An 18762-nucleotide genomic window follows, 5' to 3' on the forward strand; every position below is an offset into this window, starting at 1 on the left:
GAGGGGAGGGGAGGGGGAGGGGAAGGGAGGGGGTTGTTATATATGAACTTCATGGTAACCACAAACCAAACATATAATAGATAGATATACAAAAAAGAGAAAGGCATCCAAACATAACACTAAAGATAGCCATCAAGGGAATTCCCTGGCAGTCCAGTGGTCAGGACTCGGCACCTTCACTGCCATGGGCCCAGGTTCGATCCCTGGTCAGGGAAGTAAGATTGCACAAGGCACACTGTGCAGCCATCAAATCACAAGGGAAGAGAGCAAATGAAAAAAAAAAAAAGAACTTAAAAAAGAATGAGAAAACAATTAACAAAAGAGCAATAAGTACACACCTATCAATAATTACTGTAAATGTAAATGGACTAAATGCTCCAATCAAAAGACACAGCATGTATGCTGCCTTACAAGAGACTCACTTCAGAGTTAAGACACACACAGACTGAAAGTGAAAGGGTGAAAAAAGGTATTCTATGCAAAGGGAAACGGAAAGAAAGCTGGGGTAGCAATACTTATAGCAGACAACAGACTCTAAAACAAAGACTGTAACAAGAGACAAAGAATAACAATAGACAATGATAAAGGGATCAATCTAACAAGATATAACAATTGTCAATATATATGCACCCAACACAGGAGCACCTAAATACCTAAATCAAATACTAACAAACATAAAGGAAGAAACTGACAGAAACACAATAACAGTAGGCAAATTTAACACCCCACTTACATCAATGGACAGATTACCCAGACAGAAAATCAATAAGGAAACAATGGCCTTAAATGACACATTAGATCACATGGACTTAAGAGATATATATAGAATGTTCTATCCAAAAGCAGAACACACATTCTTCAAGCACACATTGAACATTCTCCAAGATACATCATATGCTAGGCCACAAAACAAGTCTCAATAAATTTAAGAAGAGTGAAATCATATCAAGCATCTTTTCTGATCACAACAGAGATTAGAAATCAATTACAAGAAAAAAACTGCAAAAAATAAAAAATGCAGATATGTTACTAAACAACAAATACATCACTAAAGAAATTGAACATGAAATCAAAAAATACCTGGAGACAAATGAAAACAAAAACACAATGATCCAAAATCCATGAGACACAGCAAAAGCAGTTCTAAGAGGGAAGTTTATAGCAATACAAGACTATCTCAGGAAACAAGAAATCTCAAATAAACCATCTAACCTTACACCAAAAGGAACTATGAAAAGAACAAAACCCAAAGTTAGTAAAAGGAAAAAACAGAGTTCACAGCAGAAATAAATGAAATAGAGACTAAAAAAAATAGAAAAGATAAATGAAACTAAGAGTTGGATCTTTGAAAAAATAAAGAAAATTGCTAAACCTCTAGCCAGACTTATGAATAGAGAGAAGAATATATAAAATCTGAAATGAAAGAGAAGTTACAATGATACCACAGAAATACAAAAGATCATAAGTGATTACTATACATAATTTTATACCAATAAAATAGACAACCTAAAAGAAATGGATAAATTTCTAGAAACATACAACCTCCCAAGACTGAAACAGGAAGGAAAAAAAGTATGAAAAGACTGCTCACCAATAATTAAATTGAATCACTAATCAAAAAACTCCCAACAAACAGAAGTCCACAACCAGGCAGCTTCAAAGGTGAATTCTACAACACACTTAAGAAAGAGTTAACACCTATCCTTCTCAAGCTAGTCAAAGAAAACTGAAGAGGAAGGAACACTTATGAACTCATTCTACAAGGCCGACATCACCTGATACCAAAACCAGACAAAGATACCACAAAAAAAGGAAAATATCACTTTAAGAGTCAATATCACTGATGAACACAGATGCAAAAATCCTCAACAAAATATAAGCAAACCAAATTCAACAATACATTAAAAGAATCATATACCATGATCAGGTGGGATTTAACTCAGGGATTTAAGGCTGGTGAGATATCTGCCAATCAACCAATGTGATACACCATATGAAAAAAACCTGAAGAATAAAAACCATAGGATCATCGCAGTAGATGAAGAAAAAGCTTTTGACAGGATTCAACATCCATCTATAAAAACTCTCAGCAAAATGGGTATAGAGGGAACATACCTCAACATAATAGAAGTCATACATGAACCTACAGCCAACAGCATACTCAACGGTGAAAAGCTGAAAGGATTTTCTTTATGATCAGGAACAAGACAAGGATGCCAAATATTGCCATTTTCATTCGACATAGTATTGGAAGTCAAATCAAAGCAACTGGTAGCTTTGCTAGCCAAAACAATCATACAAGAAGAAGAAATAAAAGGAATCCAAGTTGGAAAGGAAGAAGTAAAACTATCACTGTTCGCATATGACATGATACTAGAAATACCTGATATATAGAAAATCCTACAGATACCACCAAAAAGCTATTAAAACTAATAAATGAATTGAGTAAAGGTGCAGGATACAAAATTAATATACGGAAATCTGTTGCATTTCTATACACTAACAATGAACTATCAGAGAAATTAAGAAAAAAATCTCATTTACAACTGTGGCAAAAAGAATAAAATACCTAGGAATAAATATGACTAAGGAGGTATCAATAAAAGACCTGTATTTAGAAAACTATGACAATGATGAAAGAAACTGAAGATGACACAAATGGAAAGATATGCTGTGCGCAGGGATTGGAAGACTCAATATGGTAAAAATGACCATCCTCCCCAAGGGAATCTACAGATTCAATACAGTCCCTATCAAAATACCAATGGCATTTTTCAAAGAACTAGAACAAATAATTCTAAAATTTGTATGGAAATATAAAAGGCCCAAAATAGCCAAAACAATCTTGAAAAAGAAGAACAAAGTTGGAGGTATCACACTCCCTGATTTCAAACTATACTACAAAGCCACAGTAATCAAAACAGTACGGTACTGGCACAAAAACGGACACACAGATCAACTGAAGAGACTAGAGAGCCCAGAAATACATCCACACTAATATGGGCAAATTAATCTAAGACAAAGGAGGCAAGACTATACAACAGGGAAAAGTCAGCCTCTTCAATAAAGGTTGTTGGGAAAACTTGACAGCCACATGCAAAAGAATCAAACTGGACTACTTTCTCATACCATATACAAAAATAAACTCAAAATGAATTAAAGACTTAAATGTAAGACCTCAAACCATAAAACTCCTAGAAGAAAACATATGCAGTATACTCTTTGAAATCTTAGCATTATTTTTTTAGATACCTCTCCTCAGGCAAGGAAAATGGAAGCAAAAAAAAAAAACATTTGGAACTACATCAAACTAAAAAACTTGCATAGCAAAGGAAACTATCCACAAAACAATAAGGCAGTCTACTGAACGGGAGAAGGTATTTGCAAACATTATACTTTATAAGGAGTTAATATCCAAAATATACAGAGAACTCATACAACTCAACATCAAAAAAAAAAAACCATTAAAAAGTGGGTTGACTCTTAATAAACACTTTTCCAAAGAAAACCTACAGATGGCCAACACACACGCGAAAAGATACCCAACTTCACTAATCATCAGGGAAATGCAAATCAAAACCACAGTGAGATATCACGTCACTCCTGTCAGAATGGCTATTATCAAAAAGACAACCAAAAAAGGGTGTTGGAGAGGATGTAGTGAAAAGGGAATCTTCATGCACTCTCAGTGGAAATGTAAGTTGCTGCAGATACTCTGGAAAACAGTATGAAGGTTCCTCAAATAATTAAAAATAGAACTACCACATAATCCAGCAATGCCACTTCCGGGCATTTGTCTGAAGAAACCAAAAACACTAATTAAAAAAGATATGTGCACCCCAATGCAGCATTATTTAAAACAGCCAAGACATGGAAGCACCCGAATTGTCCATCAATAGATGAATGGATAAAGAAGACTTGGTATATATATATATACAATGTACTATTACTCAGTCATAAAAAAGAATGAGGTGATTCCTTGGTGGTCCAGTGGTTAGGGCTTAGCGCTTTCACTGCCGGGGCCCGGGTTCAATCTCTGGTTGGGGAAGATTTTGCAAGCCGCGTGGCATAGCCAAAAAAAAAAAAAAAAAAGAGAGAGAGAAAATGAAATCTGCTATTTGCAATAACATGGACATTACGTTAAGTGAAGAAAGTCAGATAGAGAAGGACAAATACTGTATGATTTCACCTATACATGAAATATATAAAAGAAAACAAATGAAGAAATGTAACAAAAGAGAAACAGATTCATAGATACAGGGAACAAACTGGTGGTTGCTAGAGGGGTGGCGGTGGGGGATGAGTGAAATAGGTTAGGGAGACTAAGAGGTACAAACTTCCAGTTACAAAACAAATAAGTCATGAAGATGTAATGTACAACATAGGGAATACAGTCAATAGCACTGTAATAACTTTATATGGTGACAGATTGTAACTAGACTTATGGTGGCCACTTTGTAATGTATAAAAAAATTGAATCTTTATATTGCACACCTGAAACTAATATAATATTGTAAGTCAACTATACTTCGATAAAAAATAAAGTATAAATAAATAATTTGAAAAATAGTGATTCACATAACTTGCTCTTTTCTATCTCCATTCCATAGCACGCAGGCTTTCTGTGTATGATTCCCTTCTAGGAGAAAATGAGCTTGTCATGAAGACTATATTACCATTTCTATGACAGTTTACCATATCTCTCATTGTAAGTGAACAAATTCATGTTCTTATTTCACCCATTAATACTAAATTTAATTTTATTTTGCCTCTAATATATTGATCCAGTCTCCTTAAATGACAAAATTCGTATCCTGGGCTTCTAAGACTCAAAGGCCACAACTTTGCCTGTGGTAAATCAATGGAATAATCATGCTTAATAGAAATTTGTGGGAAAGAGCCTTCTTCTACCTCAGGAAACTTTTCTACTTCAAACTTTCTGTAAGAAATGACATGTTTTTTTAGCAGCTGTAAGAGAAACAAGAAATTAACTATTATGACAGCACTACAGCATCGCTAGTGAGTTAAAGAAGAAAAGTCACTCCAAACATATTTTCAAGCCCAAGTTTGGTCAACCGGCATAATATAATAGCTCTCTGAGCACCAGCCAGAATTTAATGATTTCTCCAGGACATGATATCACATTACTATGCTGTTTAGAAAAAATATAAACTTATCTTAGAAAACTAAATTTCATAAATCAAATTACATTAAATAGGGCTTCCCTGGTGGCGCAGTGGTTGAGAGTCCGCCTGCTGATGCAGGGGACACGGGCTCGTGCCCCGGTCCGGGAAGATCCCACATGCCGCGGAGCGGCTAGGCCCGTGAGCCATGGCCGCTGACCCTGCGCGTCCGGAGCCTGTGCTCCGCAATGGGTGAGGCCGCAGCAGTGAGAGGCCCGCGTACCGCAAAAAAAAAAAAAATTACATTAAATAGTAAGCGTACAATGAGACTACTTCACAACCATCATTACTATGTGACTTTTGCCAAGAAAAAAACCACAATTAGTCCATTTGGCCCTCCCCCAACCAATTCCTTTCGAGGGACCGCACTAACAAGATGGAGGCCCCGAGGGTCCTAGCACTGCAGTCCGCTGCCCACCACAGGACTACAGTGTGTTCTGGCACCTCAGGAAAGTGGAGGAGATCTACTGCCCCGGAAATGAAGAAAGACGGCTCTCACTGCCACCAAATAGCGTCCAGTGCAGACAGCTTTCTGGACGATGAAAGGCATGGTAGGTGAGTTGCAGAGCAACCAACAGCCCCTCCTATTCTGCAGAGTCTACACTTGACTAGTATCGGACGCCAGACGAAGTGAAGGGGAAAACACGGCAAGATAGGTAATTTCAGCGTCTTAAAGCATATGTAACTGGGGTACTTACTTCCTAGTCAGGAGACTTCTCAGCTGAATAACAACTCTAGAAGATTTTTAAACCAAAGGAAATAAAAGGTAACAACAAAATGTACTACAGGCTTACACATCCAAAATAGTCGTAACATGTAACTGAAGAAGCACACGGATCCTGTTCTAATTTCATTACTGTAATAAACCCAAATTATAAACAAATATTTGTCCTTTCTATGCTTCAGCTTCCAAAGTCAGAGGGAAATCGCATACCAACTTGACAGTATCTTAAGGTCTCTAACAATGACATGAATTTAATCCCTGTAATACATATGTGATACTGAAGATATTCAAAGTATAAAATTAGAGATTTTTTTTGATATTTAAGATTTCCAAGAGTCTTGTGATATAACAAACAAAGCAATGGATTCAGAAGAGGAAAGTTACGTGACCAAAAGCAAACCACCCGACTTCCCTGGGTCTTAGTTTCTTCATCTAAAAACACTAAAGATTTAAATATAATACTATCCTAAGGGCCCTACGAATTCTAAGTCTGTGACTCAAGGAGAAAAAAATTTTAAAGTAGGTCAGAAAGTAGAAAACTTCAACAATTTTAAATTGCACTATTAGTCACAAAGAGTAGGAATGGCAGAGAGATGGCCAAAGCCTTTCGTTCAGAAAAATCAAAAGATGCCCCAAATCTTTAGCCTAAATCTTTAAAAAGTCAAAAAATAAACTGCAACTTACAATTTAAGATACCAGACTGAACATACATATTTACCTCTGCTTCTTCCCTAAACCCAGCTAACACAGCTTGAAAGGATCAGAAAGGCAGAAGAGGAGAGACAGCAATGGCAATAAAATTCTGGAAGCTGACAAACACAAGAGCAAGCAGCAACTGACTCAGGAAACTAGAGAAAGCTGTGTCCTCAGCCACGAGTGGGGAGGAAGTCACTTCCACTACAGACTAGCTCAATAACTGGTGGAGACTTCGTAAGAAGCTGTCAGACACACAGCTCCTCCATCCCCTCTCCCAGTCAGGCGACCACCCCTCCCATCTTGGCAGCAGGCGAGAGATGTCTCCAGATTAGGAACACCCATCACAGCTGAGAATGGAAATACCGTCTGGGAGACTGAATGAAAGCTGACATAATGAACGGTGAGACTGTTCCGGACCACGATGGTGCGCTTGTACCAGACCACCCTGCCTCCAAAAACATTCACGAACCCTGAGTAAAATATATAAAAGAACAGAAAGAAATTCACTGAGAGGTGGGAATATCCTAGTGAGTCCCACATTACCCCAGCCTTTTCCCTGAAGACATTTTCCAAACTGTGGCACAGCAGAATGGAGCTTGAGTAGAAAGCAGCAGTCTTATGGGCTGAGGACAGAGAGATCAGAGTTTAGGGCTGCCAAAATCCTGGGGAGGAGGAGAAGGAACAGGAGGCCAAAAATGTGCACGTAAATTCCTCTCCTGTCAGTCAGCCCACTCCTAAATTGTGCAGATACAGGGCAAGACTAAATCAGACTAGTCCTAACGACAGAAACAGACTCACGAACAACTCAAATACAGAGCTATCAGCAGGGGACTTCAAATAACCTTGATTAATAAGTTCAAGAAAATAAGAGGAAACGATGGACAAAAGTGATTTTTTAAAAGATGGAGAACTTCAACAAAGAACTGAAATTTATTTTTAAAAACTAAATGAACTTCTAGAACTAAAATATAAAATATCTGGAATTAAGAACTCATTACATGGGTTTTACAGCAGGCAGCATACAGCAGGATTAGTAATCTGGAAAATAAACCAGCAGAATATATTCAACAAAAGAACAGAGAGAAAAAATGAAGAAAAAACAAAAAGACATGCCCAGAAGGAAGGAAGGAAGAAAAGGAAAGGAAGTTTCAATATTCGAAAGATTTTAATTCTTAATCTCTAAATTTAATGCTTCCCTAGTAAAAACACAAACTCTGGGGGTGAGGATGATCAGACGAGCTGATTTTTAAAGTTAATGTGAAAAAAAGAAGAAAGAATAGCCAGAGATACTGAAAAAAAAAAAAGCAATGAAGGAAGAGTTGTTCTACTTGATATCAAGACACATTATAAAGCAGTAATAATTATGAACTAGACAGGTAAATCATAGAAAGTCCAGAAATATACAAAAAAAATTTTTTTAATTTGGTAGATGACCATCATGACATTTTAAATCAGTAAGGAAAAGATGGATTTTGAAATAAATAGTTTTCAGACAACTAGGTAGCCATATGGAAAAAAAATTAATCCATTTTCTTTGCTTTACACCAACACAAATTTCAGACGATAAAATACGTAAATGTCCATCGAATTTTTCTATACGGCATCACTCTTTTCAAGTATGTCAACTACGCTCCAGAAAAAATATCTTAGCCTCTAGTCAAGTTAGACATCTTTCCTCACTTTTTACTAAGAACACCTTTAAGCCATAAATAAATGTTTGACATAATAAAATTTTGTGCACCGAATGAGAAAAATGTCAGAGTATATGAATGAAAAGCTGTATTCCCACCAATCTGGAACATTAAGCCTCTGCAGCTGCTTCAGCTATTTGATGCACAAGCAAGTTGTCCTGAAGGGAAACACTGGTAAAGAAGTGTCAACAGATTTCAGGAAGCCCTCAGAGTACTGTCTGCAACCAGGATCTACACATATAGTTCTCCCCAAATAATGAATACCATTTTGGGTTATGGGAGAGGCTCGGTTTAACTCCTCAATGAGGAAAGGCCCTGTCTTACTTCGCATAATTCAAAAAAGGAGAAAGCAAAAGCGGGATTCCTAATACAGAGTTTTTCCAAAATATTTGTTGTTCTTCTCTGCAAGTCTATTCCTCTCTGTAAGACTCTTCAGACAACAATTAACAGCTTCCCTAGTGAAAGTACCAACATGTAAATAAAGAGTTTACATTCATGAAATGGATATATTCAAGTCCAGGGGATTAGACAGAGGAAAATATACCTGGAGTACAACGTCAATGCATTATTAAAATGACCTCAAAAGAACTCCTGTGGCCAAGTTCCATAACCTTTACTAAACTCCCAGTGGTGACTCTTAACGTGCAAAAACCTGTTTTCCCACAAAACAGGCTCCTTACCTCTCACCAAAAACAAGCGGGCAACGTTAAAACAGATCTGCAGACGCTCTAATTTCAGACAAATCTAAATCAGAAACAAAGAACTACTTCTCTCCATATCTGGCTTCCCTCCATCATCTCTGCAATACTGCTGCATCATAAGAAAAGGCCATTATTAGCATATACTGGATATTACTTTTAATCCTTCATAATTATTTCTGATGTAACTTACCCTGGCAATACAAAAATTTCTGCTTCTTGGGGGGCGGATCTTACATTAGAGAACAAAAATCAGGCCCGCATAAAAAAAAAGAGTTGTGATGAACTCTACAAGTCCTAGAACTTTCAATGCCTTGAATGAACAAATTGTTGAATCAAACTATGGAAAGTGAAATATAAGATTATGGGCCAGCCAGTTAACTGCTACTCATTTTCTAGTTAAAAGGTATACGTAAAGATCGCAGACAAGATATAAGCAACGTAAATGACTTCTTACTCATACCAACGCTTCTATTCTTATTTTAATTCCATGATCACTATCGCTTTTTAAATAATGTCCAAAGGGTACTGAGTAACACACACGGTTCCTTGGAGAACTCCCATCTTGACGAGGTGCGGCTACTGGTGCTATTTTCCGCGCACTTCAGGGAGGACCCCGCAGCCTCTACCTCGGAAGTCGAGGCAAGCTCTCCCGTTTCCCGAGCGACCCCACCATCGCGCACGTCACACCGCCCCGAGCGCAGCTCACCTCAGGACCCAGGCCGTGGGCGGGCACCGTCCGGGGGTCGCCGCCTTCCCGCGGGGCTCAGCGAGCCCGAGGCACCCCCCCGCGGTCCAGAAAGGGCATTGGGCCGCAGCCCGCGCCACCCCGGCCAACGCCCCGGGACACGGGTCTGCGCCGCCGGACGAAACAAACCGGTTTCCGAGCCCCCTGCAACGGCTGCAGTGGGGTGGGGTGTTCCCCGGGCGCCGCCCCCCAACTTCTCAGAGGCGGCTGCCGGCGGCCTCGCGGGCCGGGCGCATTGGGGCTGGGTGCTCCCTGCCGGTTCGTCCCCCAGCCTCGCCACGCGGGCGCTGGCTACCCGGCAACGCGGAGATGCGCTCCGGGTTCAGGCTCAGGACTCCACAAGCGGCGCCCCAAATCCCGGAGCCAGGGCAGAGGGTGGGGCGTCCCTGGCGCGGGCGTGTGACGTCAGCGCGCCGAAGCCGGCGCGGAGCGGGGGTGGCCGGGAAGGGCAGGCGGGGACGGGGGCGGGCTCTTTAGGCGCGGGAGGAGAAGAGAGGAGGAAAGGGAGACCAGAGCGTCCGTCACTCACAGGAGCGAGGCCCGGCGGCCGACAGAACCCGCTGAAGCTGGTGTGGAGTAAAGCCTGTGATAAATCCGTCCCGCACATACCGCAAAAGGGATTTTTTTTTTAAACTTGAGGGCCATTTCTTAGGGATGCCATATTTTTAAACTAAATTTGCTTTAAAAAGCAAGACAAGTGAAGTCAAATACTGTATGATATCACTTACATGTGGAATCTAAAAAATAATATAAACTAGTGAATGTAACAAAAAGTCAGCTATAATCCAACAAATTTTTTTTTCTTCCTTTATATAAATTTATTATTTTCGGCTGCGTTGGGTCTTCATTGCTGCACGCAGGCTTTCTCAAATTGTGGCGAGCAGGAGTACTCTTCATTGCAGTGCCTGGGGCTTCTCATTGTGTTGACCCCTCTCGTTGTGGTGCGTGGGCCTCCGCAGTTGTGACACAAGGGCTCAGCAGTTGTGACACACGGGCTCAGTAGTTGTGGCTTGCAGGCTCTAGAACACAGGCTCAGTAGTTGTGGCTCACGGGCTCTACAGCATAGGCTCAGTAGTTGTGGCGCATGGGCTTAGTTGCTCCGCAGCATGTGGGATCTTCCCGGACTAGGGCTCGAACCTGTGTCCCCTGCATTGGCAAGTGGATCCTCAACCACTGCCCACCAGGGAAGCCCTCTAATAAATACTTTAAAAAACAAAACAAACAAACGAAAAACAGCAAGAAGGAAACAGACTCACAGATATAGAAAGCAAACTAGTAGTTACCAGTGGGGAGAGGGAAGGAGGGAGGAGCACGATGGGGTATGGGATTGAGGTACAACTACTATGTATAAAATAAATGATAAAGGATATATTATACAGCACAGGGAAATATAGCCATTATTTTGTAATAACTGTAAATGAAGTATAACCTGTAAAAATATTGAATCACTGTGTTGTACACCTGAAACTTAAGTAATATTGTACATTGACTGCACCTCAATAAATAAATAAACAGAATGTTTTTTAAAAGCAAGCCTATTCCTAGTATATTCTGGATGATTAAAGCAAGAAAGTATTTTTAAGTCTTGAAATTTTTTTTTAGTATAACTTGGTTTAAAGAGAAAAAAATCAAAACAAAAAACAAATAAACAAAATGTGGTTCTACACCTTTACATCTATCGGGTGTACGCATTACTCGCTGGTATATTGAAAGGGTTAGTGGTCTGAGTACCTTTCTTCATTGCAGGCTTGCAGGCTGCAGATAGAGACAGACTTTGTGTAATAAGGAATCAGGTGCGGTGTAGTCCTTCAGCTAAATTGCCTTCCCTAGAGTAAAGCCGAGATACTGGAGAATCCAAACTTGAAGCTGAAGGAGGACAGTGGTCTAGCCACCTTAGTTACTCCCCAGGTTGTAGTACCTGTTTGTATGTCTTGTGTGTAGCACGGCAGAGATACCACAGATTCTGCCAGAGACCTCAGATGTAAATGATTCAGACCTTGGCTTCAAAGAAATCTGCTTCCTTCCCCCTCATGCCCTCCCAAACACACCAGCGCCTAAAACCTCTCGGGTTCTCCTGCCAGTCTGGTTTAGTCCTGCTTTATAAGAAGTACTTTATTGCTAGCGTGGAAATTGAACGTTTTTGGCTTCTTTGCCAGAAGATGGCACTGCAAGTCATCCAACCTGGCAAGCTGGGGCAATCTGCTTTGGTATATCTCCTCTCTTCAATCTCCAAGCAAAAGACTTGTTTCCCTCATTTCCCGACTCCTAGGCTAACCTTCTGTGACCCCTCCCACCCCCAGTCAGTAGGAATTTTGGTGTCTGAATGCACAAGAACGCCAGTTCTACCCACACCCCTTTGTACAGCAAAGCAACATGAAAACATTGCCAATTGCTAATCTAAGTAAACTCTTTGCTGCTTTCATGAAGAATGATTAGTCAGATCCTTCTTTAGGCTCCTGTCATAAACTGTTGGTGGGAACATAAATTGCTCTAGTCTTTGCAGAAGGCATGCCAGCTATATGCATATCCTTGACAGCAAGTTCACTTCTAAGACAAGAGGGCAAATATATATATATATATATATATATATATATATATATATATATACAAGGTAACCATCATTGTTTATAATCAGAAAAACTAAAAACAATGTAAATGTCTAACAATAAGGAATTGACTGAATACATTCCAATATATCCAAACAATGGAGTATTCTGAAAACATTAAAAAGGGTTATTGGGATCTATTTGTACTGACACAAAAGATGCCCCTGACATACTGCTGAGTAAATAATGCAGTTTACTCTTAACTGTAACAGAGCAAAGGGCCAGTGCCCAAGGCGTAGAAAGCCAAACTCCCACAGCGATAGCAGGAGTTTGCAGCAAAGTAAGGGTTTATTGCAGAGATCCAAGCAAGGGGGTGGGAGACAATCCGCAGATCCACTCCCCCTTGAAATACAAGTTCTGTGTGTGTGTTTGTTTGTTTGTTTGTTTAAAGGGGAAAAACAGAAGCTGGGGTTAATCATTGTCTTGTCACATTTCTTAATCGAAAATCAGGAGTCAGGATGTCTCTGGATTATGATTATCTGGCCAGGTGTTCCATGGCTGGGGGGTCTGTGAGCTCATCTTGCCCTGTTAATGATATCTATAATAGCAATTTTAGTACTTTAACAATGTTAACAACAACAACAATTTTAGTCATCTGATTCTGGTTGATGAGTGTTCAGTGAGCATAGGATTGAGGTCAGAGGGAACAAGAAAAGGAATAAAATTTTGGATGGAGAGATGAATCATAAACTTGGTAAGGGAACTTGGTTTTAGGGGGACTCAGTTTCATAACCTGAGTTAAAAGGATTACCTGATTATTTCTCTTTCTAGTTTATATACTTTGGTAATATTTTTTTCTTTTTACAACAAGAGTGTGTTTAGGTTCCTTTGATTCTTTTTATTTAAGTATTTTATTGGATTTTTCTTTCAAACAAAAGTCTGTTCCTTGCAAAAACCCAATAACACAAACATGCATACATAAGGTCCATATGCAGTCTGTTTCCAGAGCTCACCCTGTGCTCACTCCCCCAGGAAACCACTGTTAACAGTTTCACATATATAATCTACATTTTTCTCTAAGCTCATAAAAACATACATGAGCTTATATTCATATATATTAGTTTTAATCTTTTAAAATGAGATTATAGTATATACATTATTTTGCCACCTGAATTTTTTTAAGAGTAAATCATGAACATTTCTGCAGAGATCAATTAATCAATACTCCATGAGATAAATGTACTGAAACCTATTTCATTAGATCCCACTCAACAGACATAGAGATGGTCTCCACTGGTATTATTATTTCTGAAAGATAGAAAAGAGGGTTTGCTGGGTCAAAAAGCATGCTTTTTTTTTTTTTCTTTTTTCACTTGAATAGGTACTCCTGTGCTTTGGTTATATATTTCTGTGTAACAAACCACCCTAAAACTTAGTGGCCTAAAACAACAACGATTTATTATTTCTCACACTCCTGAGGCCAGGAAGTCAAGCAGGGGTCTGCTGGGTGGTGCTTTTGCTCCCTGTGGCCCCGGCTAGAGTTGCTGATATGTTTTATGGCATCTTTGACCATACAGAAATTTGTCAATTTGTTTGTGGTCAAACTTATCGGTCTTTTTCTTTGTCACTTAGGTTCCTCATCTTGCCAAGCAAATGTTCCTTCACCCCAGAATTATCTAAATAATCTCAATGTTCTTGGATTTTAATTGTCTAATGAATTAAATGCACCTGAAATTTATTTTTATATATAAGTAACATAGGGAGAATAACTTGGTTTTCTTTTGGAGGAAAGCTAGTTATGCCAAAATCATTTGTTAAATGTGATTTTCTTTTCGACTGATTTGAAACGTAAACTTTACCATACACTACATTTCCTATTTATACCAGTGTCTATTTATGGATTTCTCTTCCATTTACCTATTAATTTCTTACTCAATGTGTCCATTTTAAAAAGAATAGGTTTGTTTTGGGACTTCCCTGGTGGCCCAGTGGCTAAGACTCCACCCTCCCAATGCAGGGGGCCCCAGTTTGATACCTGGTCAGGGAACTAGATCCCACATGCCACAACTAAGAGTTCACATGCTGCAACTAAAAGATCCCACATGTCGCAACTAAAGATCCTGCACAGGGCAATGAAGATCCTGTGTGCCACAACTAAGATGCAGTGCAGCTAAATAAATAAATACGTGTGTGTATATATATATATTTTAAAAAGAATAAGTTTGTTTTAGTAATCAAGAAATTCTGTAAACAATGTTACCATACCAAACTTGGGTCCACCCTTCCTCGCTCAGTAAAGCCAATCTACTGACAGCAGGTTGTGAGGAAGGAAAGTGCAGTGTTCATTACAAGGTACCAAGCAAGGAGAATGGGCAGCTCATGCTCCAAACACCCGAATTCCCTGATGACTTTCACAGAAGGGTTTTGAAAGGCTGGGGAAGGGTCACAGAGTGCATGATCAGCTAGTGTACAATTCTCTGATTGGTTGATGATGAGCTGACAGGGTGATATTCCAGGAAACTCAATTACCAGTTTTCTGGCTCCAAGCAGTCTGGGGTCTATGTGCTGGTGGTCAGCATGCAGTTAACTTCTTCCACCTGGTGGGGGCTTCAGTATCTGCAGAACAACTCAAGGATATGGCTCAGGATATTATCTACAGCCCTTGAGGAGGAAATAAATGTCCTTGAATTTGTTTTATGGCTACACTCTTATTATTCCATCTTGCTTGATAATTTTCCTTTGTTTATGTATTTTCTCAATTTTCTGATTATATTTGCTCTTTGGAACCTGGAGAAGGCCTAAGAGGCTAAAGCTTTTCTAAAAACAACAGGCAGGGGACATGCGGGGGAGAGAGGGGTCTGTCCCCAGGGAAGATCCCACAGGACCCTGCTTGGTTTCAACCATATTTCCATTTGAAAAAAAAAAGAAATGCCAACACTAAAATAATTTTTTTTTCAGGCCTCACTGCATAGCTTGTGAGATCTTAGTTCCCCGACCAGGCACTGAACTGGGCCACAGCAAGTGGACGCACCGAGCGAGTCCTATCCTCTGGACTGCCAGGGAATTCCTAAATTAATTTTTTAAATTATGATAATTAAACAGACTTCTATCCTAAATATGGTTATAAAATTATACTTGTGGACCTCTTTTCTGGTAGAAAAAAAAAGAAAATTCCTTAAACCTTTATTCATAGCAGTATATAACATGGCAAGCAGAAAGGGACTATTACTGAAGTGCTCTTCTACTGAGGTTTTTCAGAAATATACCCTGTCATTCATTCACAGTAAATTGAGTGCCATGCTGGGTGATGGGGACAGACATATTCAGGGCTGGGTATTGTGGTTTGTTCTTTCCAGAAAGCAGGCAGCAATGAGACAAACTGGAGGATAACAAATTAGAGCAGGTGGTTGGCAGTCCACTTACACTGAGTGTTTTCCCTCTGTGAAGTTATAAAAAGGCCATGTGTTTGTGTAGCTTTATGTATGTGATCAAACTATCCTGACACACAAGTCATCTTTTGTGATTGGGGAAGAGAAAGACCTAAAACCTTAAATAGGAGGAAACACATGCTCTAAAATCCAGACCTCTTGAAAACATGTAATATTCAAATGCAAGAGGAAAACAACTCAGTGTCTGTGCACTCCATCTTTTTATATTCTAAGAGGAGAGCTTTTAGCTTTAAGCCACACTCCTGAAAGCCTACTCTGGCCTTATGCTAGATGTACAGTTTAAACTAACCAGTAGCTGCAGGGAGCTTGGATGGAAACTGCGGCAGCCTGGTGCATTTCTGGATCTTAATCTGGTAGGTCTAGCTTGATATGCAAAGATAAAACATTATCTAGTCAGGTCTTAAATTTCAGGCTTTCTGGGCTGGGTCACCACAAGAGCTCACATGAGAAGGAGGAGCTCTGTTGGAGAAGGAAGATCACAATTTATTTCCAGGAAGGATAAAGCAAAACAGTGAGCCCTGAGCTGGGTAGAGCCTGACACAGGAGTCTCACCATGAGACTGAACTGGGGACGGGCTTGGATGAATAGCTCAGAGTATATCAAATTCCAGGGAGGATTAGATAGGAGATCTATAGGAGAGAATCATGAAACTGGAAGATTCTCAGCGCTGTCAAAGCTTTCAAAATGTAATCAAGGAGGTTCCAGCCTGTCTGACCAAGACTGACTATCTTGAGGGAATCTTCACATGGTGGAGCCGTTACTGAGATAAACCTTTGGAGGAAACATGAACGCCACCACAAGTTACTGCACTCTGTGGGAACCTGGTTCATTCGCGTTGTGCCCCTGGAGTGGAATCCAAGTGGAAAGATCGGCATGATGGTTGAGGTCTATGGATACTCCTATACCACCAGAGACCTCTTGGCCCCAGGTATTATCAATCAGGGAGAGCTCTCCCAGAGATCTGCATCTCAATGCTAACACGCAGCTCCACTCAATGACCAACAAGCTCCAGTGCTGGATACCCCATGCCAAACAACTAGCAAGACAGGAACACAATGCCACCCATTAGCAGAGAAGCTGCCTAAAATCATAATAAGCTCACAGACACCACAAAACACACCACCAGATGCGGTCCTGCCCACCAAAAAGACAAGATCCAGCCTCATCCACCAGAACACAGGCACTAGTCCCCTCTACCAGGAAGCCTAAACAACCCACTGAACCAACCTTACTCACTGGGGGCAGACACCAAAAACAAAGGGAACTACGAACATGCAGCCTGCAAAGAAGAGACCCCAAACACAGAAAGTTAAGCAAAATGAGAAGACAGAGAAATATGCAGCAGATGAAGGAGCAAAGTAAAAACCCACCAGACCAAACAAATGAAGAGGAAATAGGCAGTCTACCTGAAAAAGAATTCAGAGTAATGACAGCAAAAAGGATCCAAAATGTTGGAAATAGAATGGAGAAAATACAAGAAACGTTTAACAAAGACATAGAAGAACTAAAGAGCAAACAAACAAAGATGAACACCACAATAAATGAAATGAAAAATTCTCTAAAAGGAATCAATAGCAGAATAACTGAGGCAGAAGAACCGATAAGTGACCTGGAAGATAAAATAGTGGAAATAACTACCACAGGGCAGAATAAAGAAAAAGAATGAAAAGAATTGAGGACAGTCTCACAGACCTCTGGGACAATATTAAACGCACCAACATTCGAATGATAGGGGTCCCAGAAGAAGAAGAGAAAAAGAAAGGGACTGAGAAAATATTTAAAGAGATTACAGTTGAAAACTTCCCTAATATGGGAAAGGAAATAGTCAATCAAGTCCAGGAAGCATACAGAGTTCCATACAGGATAAATCCAAGGAGAAACATGCCAAACTATCAAAAATTAAATACAAAGAAAAAATATTAAAAGCAGGAAATAACATACAAGGGAATCCCCATAAGGTTAACAGCTGATCTTTCAGCAGAAACTCTGCAAGCCAGAAGGGACTGGCAGGATATATGTAAAGTGATGAAAGGGAAAAACCTACAACCAAGATTACTCTACCCAGCAAGGATCTCATTCAGATTCGACAGAGAAATTAAAACCTTTACAAACAAGCAAAAGCTAGGAGAATTCAGCACCACCACACTAGCATTACAACAAATGCAAAAAGAACTTCTTTAGGCAGGAGACACAAGAGAAGGAAAATACCTACAATAACAAACCCAAAACAATTAAGAAAATGGTCATAGGAACATACATATCGATAATTACCTTAAACATGAATGGATTAGATGCTCCAACCAAAAGACACAGGCTTGCTGAATGGATACAAAAACAATACCCATATATATGCTGTCTACAAGAGACCCACTTCAGACCCAGGGGCACATACAGACTAAAAGTGAGGGGATGGAATAAGATATTCTATGCAAATGGAAATTGAAAGGAAGCTGGAGTAGCAATTCTCACATCAGACAAAATAGACCTTAAAATAAAGACTATTACAAGAAACAAAGAAGGACACTACATAATGATCAAGGGATCAATCCAAGAAGAAGATATAACAGTTGTAAATATTTATGCATCCAACATAGAAGCACCTCAATACATAAGGCAAATGTTAACAGCCATAAAAGAAGAAATCAACAGTAACACAATCACAGTAGGGGATTTTAACACCCCACTTCCACCAATGGACAGATCATCCAAAATGAAAATAAATAAATGACACATTAAAAAAGATGGACTTAATTGATATTTACAGGACATTCCATCCAAAAATAACAGAATACACTTTCTTCTCAAGTGCTCATGGAACATTCTCCAGGATAGATCATATCTTGGGTCACAAATCAAGCCTTGGTAAATTTAAGAAAATTGAAATTGTATCAAGTATCTTTTCTGACCACAACACTATGAGACAAGATATCAATTACAGGGAAAAAACTGTAAAAAAATACTAACACATGGAGGCCAAACAATATACTACTAAATAACCAAGAAATCACTGAAGAAATCAAAGAGGAA

The 18762-nt window shown here is 39.5% G+C and overlaps 1 protein-coding gene across 4 annotated transcripts in view; it reads right to left on the bottom strand.

Moving 5' to 3' along the window:
• The window catches only part of NEK1 (NIMA related kinase 1), a 212879-nt gene extending 202760 nt beyond the window's left edge, over nucleotides 1-10119 (bottom strand). For all 4 annotated transcript variants that reach the window (XM_029201660.1, XM_029201661.1, XM_029201662.1 and 1 more), the window contains exon 1: nucleotides 9702-10119. The gene's annotated coding sequence lies outside the window, so the exon portion shown is untranslated. The remainder of the gene's footprint in view (nucleotides 1-9701) is intronic.
• Between the last annotated feature and the right edge of the window lie 8643 nt (nucleotides 10120-18762).

The sequence above is a fragment of the Monodon monoceros genome, unplaced genomic scaffold, assembly GCF_005190385.1.
Source record: "Monodon monoceros isolate NGI ecotype Baffin Bay Population unplaced genomic scaffold, NGI_Narwhal_1 Super_Scaffold_5, whole genome shotgun sequence".
Lineage (NCBI taxonomy): Eukaryota > Metazoa > Chordata > Mammalia > Artiodactyla > Monodontidae > Monodon > Monodon monoceros.